We start from the raw sequence: 13,302 nt of genomic DNA on the forward strand, positions 1-13,302 counted from the left end.
AAATGTACAAAACAAGGATGAATTTCAATCATCCAACAAAAGTAACAAAAGTAATCCCATTGACACTCATACAATTTTTCTCTAAAACATAAACATATACACGGGTTGGGGATGCGTACAACATTTCCTATTTCTTTTTGTTGTACACTTACAGAAGAAGATATATATGAATTATGGACTTAAAGAGCCATTTTGGAATAAGTTCTAACAAACAAAAGCTAGCATAAGATTCCAAAAGTGCATATGGTAATTAACATTCTTAATCTACTTCCTAATTTACCATATGCAATTCTAAGTAGTTAGTAAAGTTAGTACCACATATCACTTGTGTCCCACATTTTGTGCATACATAAGCCGAATGTATTCAACTCTTTTCTTATCATCCGGAAATTCTAAAAATATTGTCCTTCTTTGTGGATCTTCAATGAGTGTACAAGCATAGTAAAATGCAGGTGAGCTAGAATCAAAATCATCCAGGGAACACAATTTACCCATAGCATCAGTCACACTATATTTTGGTGTAGCAACATTCATAGAATTCATCATATTCACCATAGCAGTTTGAAACTCTTTTGAGGAACTATTCCTCTCAGCAATTATCTCCATCATTCCATCAATTTTATCACTAAGGGCAGCACTCCCTCCAGACTTTTTATTTTTATTTTTTTCAGACTTTGCACTCTTGTTACTTTGAAAAGAGCCACTCTCCATTACCCTTTTCCTTTTTCCTCGATCATTGCTCTCATTAGGGGTGGATATGGGGTCAGGGGATGAAGGGCTTTGTTCCCTCCACATTGCATCCCATTCATTTCCCAAATTAGAACCTACTTCATGATAATCACTAACATAAAGAGAATGAGCGTGACGAGAACTAATGGGTGGAGAAGGAACATATGCTTCATCATCCATTGTAGGAGGATCGGCCACCGGAGTAAACTTTTCGGCTCCTTGGGCACATCCCCAAAAAACGTGATCCATTTTGTATTCAAGCTAAGGTTCAATTCCTTCATCACGAAAGATTTCAAATTTTGCATTTTCCTATCAAATAAAAAAAAAGAGTTAAAATTTTTCTTACCTCCCCCCCCATCTTGTTAATCATTAAACAACATTCTTATGATAACATTAAAAAACTAACCTTTATTTTTAAAGCCCACCACTCATCACTTGCGGCAACCGTTCCTTTCTCATGATCCCACCCTAAGCCGGTTTCCTTCGATTTCAATTGTTTCCAAAGTACCCATTTAGGCCTCATTCCATCCAATTTGTTTTTAAGCCGGCCTTTATCCCATGCTAAGTTTGTGGTACTTTCCCAATTTTCTACCACTTTTTTCCACAACAACTTATGTGAAGTAATAGCACCATTTTTTCCTTTACTCCACAATGTGTTTTTAATACAAAGATCAAAAAGTATATGGATTAATTCATTGGACCAAGTTATTCGATTTACATTCACCAATTCTTGGATTTCTCCATCATTTATCCTCTCCCCTATGTGATTACTTTTGCTTTTCTTTGGGGCCATCTAAACAAGTTAGTAAAAACATTATTACATGGCTATTTCAGCTCATATACTACATAGCATAATGAAAAACCAAAATTGTGATACAAAAGATGTAAATAACAACTACATATAACAAGATAATCAACTACATATAACAAGATAATTAAGTATAGAATAGCAAGTTTTAAAACTCAAACTCTTAAAATTATACTCACAAGGACAGGGCATATGAAAAATGTAAATTGCAAATTCATTCCTAAAAGATGTAAATTGCAAATTCAATGTTCTAATACATGTTAGCAACTACTGTACAAATTATTTTGTATAATTAAATTTTGGGTGAAAAGGGTGATAGTAGTAAATCTAAGCAGCAAACACTAATAAAGACGTCATTTTGCTTCCTCTTCATTATGCTCATGCATTAAGCTAGTTGGGATCTCACTTTTTTGATGAGATTTTTTTTTTTTTCAATTTTTTTTTATAAAAAACAAATCAGAACCCATACATTTGCAAATTGAGATCTCAACAATTTTGTTTTAATTAACCAATAAGGCTTCTTATTAAATTCTTCCCTAATTAAAAGATAATTAAAGAGTTTCATGGTAAATTCTACCTCAAATTTCACCAAATTAAATGAGCATTTTCTACAGATCTAAAAAACTTAATAACCACAAAAATAAAAATAAAAATAAAAATAAAAAGTTACCAAGTAATGTAGTCATGCAGATGCCGGAGCTTGATTATGAATCTATGCTCCGCCGCTCCCAACGCTCTAGTGAAAAAGTGATACCTTCACCCAAACTTCTCCCAAATTCTCTCTGTAGTATAGTAGTAGTATAGTGGGTAATTTGGTTTTTGGAGAGAGAAAGGTAATTGAGATGAGAATGATAATAGGTGTCATGAGGGATAAAATTGTAATTGTTATCATTTAAGTCAAAAGCCAACCCAAAAAAGCTACTCTCACTAGCTAGCTTTTGGCTTTTGGCGGAAAAGCTGGCTTTTTAGCCAACCAAAAAGCCAATTAACCAAACACAAATTTTGGCTGTTTGACCACTTCAAAAAGCCAAAAGCCAAAAGCTATACAAAAAGCCATCAAAAAGCTACTTACCAAACAACCCCATTATGATAGTACTTATTGAGACGAATTCAAAAAGATCTCACATGAATATGTTTTTCCTAACATACTATTCACAAAAGACGGTCAAATGAGGGGTGGTGAATAGTGTAAAAGTCAAAGCGGGTCAAGTAAAAAAGAACGGAGGAAGTATAAAATTCTCTTTGGGTCCCACCCTATAATTCCTAAAACTTTGTGTCCTCTATATTATTGCGACTATTAGTACAATATGGAGGGAATAATCAAACTTGTCAATTATTTAGAAATAGAGGAGTATTTTACTTGGTACTCCACTATATTTTATGAGCAAATTCAAGTTTATCACTCTGATAAACTTAAAATATTTACATGGGGTATAAGCGTACTATAAGAATCGATATGAAAAACGCATGAATATTTATTAGCCTTTATTCTACACATTTATCAAATTATGGAAAAGCGTATCGTTTACAATCGCCACTAAAACCCAAAAATCAATACGAAAAGCTTTTTTAACACTAGATTTTAAAATTTTGTTTGACAAAGAGAACATAAAATATGTCATAGCTTATTGGAAAAACATTTAATATTATAGCTTGAGGTTGCATGTTCGATTCTTGTACAAATCTTTTTTTTTTCTTTTTTTTTTGTGTAAAAAATGAGTTCAACATTTGTAGCGATTATAAATTCTACAATAATCACCAAGGTCGTTGAATGTAGTTTCCCGTATCGATTAATGAGGACAACCCCAACGAAAGCGAAAAACACTACTAAAATTAAAGGCTATGACAACGGGGATATTGTATTGAATGACAATTTTTTTTGTTGTAGCAATTACAATCGATACAACATGTTATAATAATCACTACGAAAAGGTATTTTTCTTGTAGTGCTTGATTATTGACGACGTTAGTAGAGACCTATGATGCATGGAAACAGCAAAATTCAGTGACGTATCGTGTTCGAAATGTTTCGGAAACGTATCATGTTTCGAAACTTCATAGAGTTTACTAATTCTGAGATACATCTCTGATGATTTGGAAGTTTCGAAACTCTTGGGAAACTTAATTCTCGGTATAAATAGGTGTTTCCCCTTAAAAAATGCAATTAAACCCTTGATTTTACATATTACAAGCACTTGAACAGCATAGTCGTTTCCATAGTTGTCGTTTTCAAGCTTGGAGACCCTTGTTAGCCACCGTGACCGCCTTGCCGGAACAACGTCGAGATAATTACCCGTGAACCGATTTCTGTATTTTTGGTTTTAATTTTGATTTTGATCCGTACTACATGAGTGCCTTGATTGAATGCTTTTTGTTTGGCAGAGATATTGATATTACACTTATTTATTTTTTTTAATGTATCTTTTCAAGAAATTTAATTATGTACTGGAATAAACATGTTTTGGAATTTATATGCTTTATTGATTATTGATAATATAATTAGTTTTTTTTTATATTTATTTATTGCAATTTGTTATTTTGTTCTAATTAAATGTCTTTTTATTTTTTATTTTTTTCGCGTCCTCGTCTCCCATAAATTTAAAATTTCCGTTTCCCCATTTTCATGTTTCCGTTTCCCGTTTCCGTGCAACCTAGGTGGAGACCTTTCTGTAATATTTCTCTCTCTTGCCCAATTTCTCTTTCTTTTCCCTTCTAATTTAAACATTCCAAAGGAGGAATTAAAGCTCATAAATACCTTTAATGGAAGAGGACGATAAAACCCTACCCCAATAAAGTTAACGATCCCTTGATTTCTCTATTTTTCTTAGGGTTTTAATTTAATTTGGCTGCGTAGCCACCGAAATCCGGTGGAGAAAATGGCAGTTGTCCATTGAATCTCACTAATTCCTCCATTGAAGCTCACGATTGATTGAGCTTAGAGTAACTGCACTAAATTTCTATGTCACTTTTTACCATCAATTTTCACCTCACAATGACAGATGGAAAAATGAAGAGAATTTTTTACTAAAATTGTGAGCAACCTGGGCTTGCTAGTATTTTATTACTTTTTCCATTTCCTTTTACAATCATATTTTATTACTTGTTACATTTACTGTTTTGGAAACCTTTCATAATATTTTACTAATTTATTTTCTCCTAATGGACCCCAACTATCATACTTCAATATTTCATCATTCTGTGTTCTCCCAAGTACGCCCAACTAACATTTTATTCTTTTAGCCACTTTCTTCATATTTTATTATCCTGTTATTTTCTACTATTTCTTCTAAAATTTTGCGCATACAAAAACGGAACACGTAATAAAATACGAAGAGAGTAATAAAAGGGAAAAGTTGAATTACAACCATGGCTTACCATTTCTTCCTCTACATGGATTTGACATATCAATGAATGGTAATGGCAGAGGTATCCTTGCTAAGAGCCACTCTTTCACTGTCGAATAATGTCGTCATTGCAATAATTAGTAAGAGAAATAGCATGCATACCTTACACTTGTTATTTCTGAGTGTGAGAAAAGATGAGTCATGAAGGTAGAACTGTAATGGTGTTTTGGTAAGGATTTGAAAGGAAAGAAGAAGATGAAAAATGGAGTAGTAGTACGTTAATCACAAAGCTCCATCTAATAAAAAGACATTTTATGAGTGAAAGATAAAAAAAAAATTAAAGTAAAAAAAATGAAGATTTGGGGGGGGGGGGGGTGGGGGGATCCATGACCAATTAGCCTTGGTAATTGAATTGTGTCATGCATGTAATGTTTACATGCTTTGATAATGTGATGCATGCTTTTTCATTATCAGAGTATGCTCATTTGTCCTTTGTGGTTTTTATTTTGAACCAATTTTCTTTTTTTTTTTTAATTATTATTTATTATGTATTAAAAGCTGATTGAAAATATTAGAATAATAATGATAACAATAGGATACATAAAATCAGTAGTACTAAACTTTTATCCGGGGTTAGAAAGTGATAATATAGAGAGGGCAGCGGTTCTAAAAATTGTACGGATTAGAGGGTCAATATTTAATACTTCTGACCATATTATGTCAAACGGAATAATTGTTACATACGTCAGTGGTAGCAACATTGTTTTTATTTCATTTTTAAAAGATAAACTTAGTACCATTATTAGACTGAATGATTACACGATTGGGATATGATAAAAATACGGAGAAAATTTACTTCCTGTAAAAAGGAGATTCCCTTATTCGAAATCACCATTCACCCCTTATCCGCCCAAAAAACGCACACCCCTTGCCTTTTCCTCTTCGATTTCCATAGCTCCCGGCAACCGAAACCGTCTCCGTTCGAGGAGCATTTTCGAATGCTTAATTTATATTTAGCTTTGATCATGGAGTTAGTGGTGCTACCGATGGCGTTGATGATTTTCATAATCATGAATAAATGACAACTTGAAGTTTTCGGCACGGAGTGTACAAGGTTCGAGTTGTGTTTCAAATTAACATCGTGTTTTGTTCGTAAATTGGGAGTACAAGTTGTAAGGATTTTGTGTACTCCGAAATTATAAATAAACATTACTTGAAATTGTCACTTATGTCTAATTATTGCGGTTGTTGTTAGCAAAACTAAATTTGTTATGAAATTATGCAAAATTTATTAGTTAATTAAAAGTAAAAAAAAAGAAGAAAACATGAAAAATAAGGATCAAAATTTGGTGTCTACACTTGGCACACATGCCAATAAACTAGTTTGACATTAGATATATATGATTAAATATTTGTAAAAATATAAAAATTTGATATTATGAAATTTTATATTACTCTGAACCTATTTAACAACCTATTTAACAATATATTTCAGGATAAACTAAGTTAACAACCTATTTAATTACGTTACTAAAAAAAACGATGGTTAGTGAAAACAAAGCCAAACTTGTCAATTATTTAGTAACTCTGTATTTTATGAGCAAATTCAAGTTTATCACTCTAATAAACTTAAATTGTTTATCAAGGGGTATAAATGTACTTTCAGGTATTTAGTTTGGGATAAAAATGGCATTGGCACTAACTTGAATATTGACGAAGAATTGAAGCTCACGAGTAGTTTTAATGGAGGAGGACGACAAAACCCTACCCTATAAAGTTAATCATGCCCTTGATTTCTCTATTTTTCCTTAGGGTTTTAGTTATAAGAATTAAGTTTTTGGAAACCTTTCACAATATTTTACTAGTTTCTTTTCTCCCAACGAATGAAACATATTAGCTAACAAAATGATTATATCAGCCAACAAAAGATACATATCAGCCAACATAAGGAACATGTCAGCCAACAAATTAAGCATATCAGCCAAGAAAAGGATTAAATTAGCAAACAGAAGCAATATGTAAGCCAACAAAATAAACACATCAACCAACAAAATGAAACATATATAAGCCAACAATTAAAATATACTTCATCTGTTTTTTATACTTGCAACACATCTTTTATCACGCTTTTCGAGGAGGTGATTAAACTACATAGAATGCATTAAGCTATGAAATTTAACCCGTAGCAACTTATCCCTTTTTTCTTATAGGTGGTAAAATTTTGTAAATTAATTTATCTGTTTACCTAGTCTAATATCTTCCTTAAAATACGTGTCGAAGGTGTGTGTTGCTACTAAATAAAACGGAGGAAGTACATATCAGTCAACAAAATAAAGATATTACCCAACTAAAAAAATATATCAGCCAACTGATTGTCTGATAGTAGCTAACAAAAGGAACATATCAAACATTAAAAAAAAAAAACATATCAGCTAACAAAAGGAATATATCAAAAAACAGTACACATAAAACATATTAGCCAACAAATGAAAAAATCAGCTAATTGACAAAATGAAACATATCAGCCAAGCCTGCCGCCTGCCGCATGTAATTATGCATACGACAGTCCGCGCACAATACCTTCTCTTAAATTAACTAAAGACCAATACGGTCGGGGGAAAGGTGGGAGAACATTTAGAAAAGCACAATTTGCATCAGACTATTAAATTATTTCATCAATTATCGATAAATTGTTATAGAGTGTGAGGTATGAACAGTCGTTAAAGTTGAGGATAATCAACGCTAAGTTTGTCAACTAGAGTTATTACCTTTAAGGGCCCGCCTGGATTGAGGGTAAAAGCCCGTAAAATATCATGGGTTAATTATTATGGGCCTTTTGGCATACCTGGATTGAGGGTAGTAATGTTGGCCCGTAATTCATTCCTCCCAAAACAGGGGTAAAGGATTACTCTCCCCCCCCCAGCTTAACTTTTTACGGGTGAAAAAAAAAGACCAGAAATTTTCATTTCTCTTTCACCTCTCAACCTTCAAGCATGAAGTAGCCCTAGTTATGGCGGCCGACTGAAGCTTTCTCTCTCCTCCTCTCCTCCTCTCCTCCTTTCCTTCGAACAATTTCCTTGAAGAATTGGATTTGAAGTTGCTTCCTTCTTTGTAAATTGCCCCAAATCGAAGTTGAATCTGAAGGTTAGCCGTTCTATACTGGTTATTTGATCTGTGGTTTTTTGAGATTAGGAATCCTTTTGATGTTTAATTTGTGATTAAATCTATGATTTGTTATTTGATTTTTACGATAATTTTCGTTTTTATTTTTCTGAATTTAATCTAGGGTTCTTAGTAGGCGTAATTTATGAAATTTATCGAAAATTAGTTCAATTTGTGCGGTTTTATGAAATTGAAGGACTATTAGTTCCATTAATTGATGTTTGTGATTAGATCTATGATTGGTATTGTATATTATATAAGCATTCAAATTTTCTGATGAATTAATATTATGCATTCATTCAAATTGAAATTTAAATTTATGCATTCAAATTTATTATGTACTGCACATTTTAACTCGTGACAATTAATATTATGTACTGCACATTTTAAGGATGGTTTTGTGATTGATTTGTATAGGATTATTATTTTGGGTATTAAACATTGTAGTATGATAATAACTAAAAATGTAGTAGAATTTTCTAATGTTTCTAGCTACCCGACTGATGTTTCTGTGAGTACTAAGATAAAAGTCCTACATGTTATTGATTGTATGTTATTATTCTATGCAGCCATGGCTCGTATGCCACCATCAAAACGCCGAAATGCTATTATTTTACTTATTTACTTTATTAGATTGAGGGATATGATGATGATTTTTTTTTTTACACATTATGTCTATACTTGATTCATTAAAAATACCACGCAAAAAAAATGTTCATTCTTCCAAACGAAACCTTATTCGAGGTATGAAGAATATAAAAGAGTTTCTTCGTGATGAAATTAGTTGTATTGACCAACTAAGAATGGATAGAAATACATTTTATACATTATGTGATTTGCTTCGTAATTATGGGGGCTTAAAAGAATCAAGAAACATATTTGTTGAGGAGAGAGTTGCTATATTTTTAAATATACTAGGTCATGACTTAAAACAAAGGTTGATAGTGAGACGTCTAAGAAGATCTAAAGAGACCATCACTAGAAACTTTCGTGAAGTATTGAGATGTGTTTTGCGATTGCACAAAAACTTGTTAAAGATTCCGGAGCCTATTAAAGAGGATTGCAAGGATGAAAGGTGGAAGTGGTTTAAGGTATATATTATAGCTAATTAGTTTTGTCAGATTTTGGTTTAGGCATATTTTCATACATTGGTAGCTAAATTTATTTTTATTGTATGTAGAATTGCATAGGGGCTTTAGATGGAACATACATCAAATTAAGGGTCTCTGACATTGACAAGCCTAGATATCGGACAAGGAAAGGGGACATAGCAACAAATGTTTTAGCTGCTTGTTCTATGGATATGCAATTTATATACTTTTTGCCTGGGTGGGAAGGCTCTGCTGCCGATTGTAGGGTTCTCAAAGATGCACTTAGTAGAAGACATCCTATTAAAGTCCCTCGTGGTGAGGATAATACTTTTTGAGTTTAACTTAAGTTTGATTTAATATAATTGATTTATGATAAACTTTTGACAATATTTTAGGAAATTATTATTTGGTTGATGCCGGTTACACAAATGGAGAAGGTTTTCTTGCCCCATATAGAGGTCAAAGGTATCATCTTAAAGAGTGGAAGGAGGGTTATCAACCTACTACTCCGGAGGAGTACTTCAACATGAAACACTCTTGTGCTAGGAATGTAATTGAGAGATGTTTTGGATTACTCAAGATGCGTTGGGCAATACTTAGAAATTGTAGTTTTTATGGTATTGAAACACATGCTGATATTATAAGTGCTTGTTGTCTTCTCCATAACCTCATTCGTAGAGAAATGCGCTTTGATCCACTTGAACCGTTATTAGATACCGAATTCGGAAGAAAATTCATGGATGACGATGATGAAGACTATATCAATGTCCTTGAGACTTCTAATGCGTGGACTATTTGGAGAGATAACCTTGCTCGTCAAATGTTTGATAATTGGCAACTTCATAGAGGATAGATTAAATGGATTTTGTGACAAATTTATGTTGTTTTGTTTTTTGTATTTATTTTTAATATTTTACTATAGCTTGTACTATTAATTAAATGCATCCAATTTATGAACCTCTAATGCTTGTTCTATTGACTATATATATTGCCTACTTGCTTAAGTATTTTATTTTTTCTGCATTTTTAGTTTTATAAAAATGAGTGATAGGAATGCTCCGAGGAGATGGATTAGTGAAGAAGATGATTTATTGGTCCAGTTTTTGGTTGAGATGAACAACGACGGAAAATGGAAAGGTGAAGGTGGCTTTAAAAGTGGCTACTTGAATCATTTAGAGAAGCTATTTGGTGAGAAGATGCCTGAAGCAGGTTTAAAAGCATCAAACATTGATTCAAGGCTATCTTATTTGAAGAAAAGGTTTAATGCATTGTTGGATATCAAGCATAAAGGTAGTGGTTTTGGCTGGGATGACACTTTGAAAATGGTCACGGGTGATCGTACTTTGTTTGAAGGATGGGCTAAGGTAAATTTTCTGGGATTTTATAATATAATTTTATAATATATTTTTCTGGGATTTTATATTGTATGCTTGATAATTTAAAGTTTGCTGGGATTTTATATAGTATGTTAATTGGAGAGATTAGTTATATATGCATGATTTTATTAAGTGAGTTTATCATTTTGATACTGGAATTTGTTTGTTGCTTTAAGTGAGTTTTATAATCTGAATGGATTACATCATTTTTCGTTATCTGTTAATTGGAGTATTGTTACAGTCTTTAAATGAACTAAAGCCCAGTTAAATGTCAAACAGAGGATTTTGCAGTGTTGAGTATTTGACCCAACACAAGTGTCAAATATCATGTGCATATGTCCTTCCTTTTCCTTGTTATGTGGTTGTCTGATTTAATATTGACTACTGCTCTACTTTTCAGTTTAGTTATCTGTTATATATCTTAAGGCTCCTGCTGATAAATTTCAAGCATAAATTTGAAACTGAAAAATTATATATATATATATATATATAATATATATATATATATATATATATATATATATATATATATATATATATATATATATATATATATAAATTCTACTTTATATAGTAACTTAGATACTACTACTAATTTCTGATGTAGGTACAAGAGTTATTATTATATTGGGGGTTGAACAAAGAGGGAACTGTAAACATCCTTGGAAGAACAGTTGATTTCGTTTTCGATAGGGAACTTACAATGATCACAATGTAGCCTCTTTACTATAGTATCAACTGAATTATTATCATTACTTGCTTTTGTTTCCTGCACTCCCCCCTTCCCTAATTATAATAACATAGAATTTGTGTATAATGCTGCCATGTTGCTATGTTAGTGTTGCTCATTCCTTGTACATCCTGCTGCTGCCATGTCTAATACCATAAATTTACAGACTCACAAAGAAGCAAAGGGCTTGTATCGAAAACCATTCCCATTGTTTGATGATCTTGAGGAAGTATTTGCAAAAGATAGAGCTACTGGAGTGAAAGCTGCAATGCCTCTTGATAGAGATGATCAAGTCATGAATGTCCAAGACATCATCCAAGATGATGCTACATCATCAAAAAATTCTGTTGAAGTATCATCTACAAACCACGATGATGATGTGTTGACTGAAGGGTCTAATAAGAGGACTATAGATGAGGGTTCATCCAAGAAGGCAACTAAGAAAAAGTTGCGAACAACCAACAAAGAAATTCAAAATGTTCAAAAAAATTTGGAGTCGATGATGGGAAAGATGTTGGAGAATAGCAATGCTCAGATTGATAAGTTGGTGAGTATTCTCGAAGGGCCAAAAAATATCAAGGTTGGATTGCGTGAAGAATTAGGAAAAGTTCCCGGTATTTCTACGACTGATGCACTTTCTTTGTGTGTTAAGATGACTGAAGATGAGATAGTCATATTTCGAGACTTGGTGGATGATAACGAGAAATATGATTTTTTAAATATGATTTTAAAGAAGTAAGCTAAGGGTGGTCTTTGGGAGTATATTTTGACATATGTACTAATAATGTTGATGCTACCTTTTAGCTTACTGTCTATTTTACTATTGTAAGGTACTTAAGTACTAATTATGAATTTATTTTCTTAATTAGCTTTTTTAATGTTTAATTTCCAAAATAATCATAAAAGAAATGTTAGAAAAATAAAATGGAAAAAGAAAGAGTAAAAAAAAACAAACAAACAAACTAACTAACTAACAGAAGTGATAGTAATATCAGTACGAAGGTAACATCATAAAGCCCAGCATAACATTCCCAAACTTGGAAATGGGCTGGAAATTATAAATCTGGTAACATTCCCAAACCTGACAAATAATTACCCCTGTACACTTTGTCCACCCCATCCCTTCCCCCTTGAATAGTTAGTGCTTTAATAATTACCCCCCCTAATTATTCTCTGCAATCCAGGCGGGCCCTAATCGTTATAAAGTTAATTATAGCTTAGGTTACATGATTTCATATTCTTTATACTTTAAATTGTGGTATAAACTTATTATCTGATCCAAATTCTTAATATTTTTACAATTTACTATTTAGTTTTCTTTTTGTTAATATCTCGATTATAACGCACTCTTTAAAATGACATATAAAGAAGCCGTTAATTACTTGATAATGAAGTAATATTGAGTAATGACTTATAAATCTATATAGTCTACTAGATTAAGATGAATTTAATAAAATTTTGAACATAAACTAAGGGCATGTTCTGATTGAATGAACTGAGCTGAACTGAATATTTTATCAGAGAAGGAAATTAAAATAAGAACTGAACTGAACTGAAAATAAGCTGAAGAGAACAAACCCTAATAATAAGTCAATGATTATTCGTGTATAAGTCAATGTGTGAAATAATTAAACTTGTTTAAAGCGACCCGACTTGATATGAAATGAAATCTACTATGATTCGATTAATTTGTTTTCAAACCGATATGTTCCGAATATGACTCGATTACAACATGACTAAACTTCAATTGAATTATACAGAGCCACCAATTATCCAACTCGGTTTAAACCTAACCCATCTTAATATCTTATCCTATTAACCTGACCAATAAAGACCTAGTACAAATATGATATGATCAACATGAGCTTGAACTCACTTTTAGTCCAGCTAACTCGCTTCCAACCTGACCAATGTTAACCCAACTAAATTAAAACTCGACCCAATTTAAAACCATACAAATTGAATCGAACCAATTGACCACTTTTCAAAATCTAACCCGACTAATTTTCAGAACCGATCCAAACCAACTCACACCCAAACTAATTTTTTTTAAACAAGAAAG

This window comes from Chenopodium album, chromosome 19 (genome assembly GCF_948465745.1).
Source record: "Chenopodium album chromosome 19, dcCheAlbu1.1, whole genome shotgun sequence".
In the NCBI taxonomy this organism is placed as follows: domain Eukaryota; kingdom Viridiplantae; phylum Streptophyta; class Magnoliopsida; order Caryophyllales; family Amaranthaceae; genus Chenopodium; species Chenopodium album.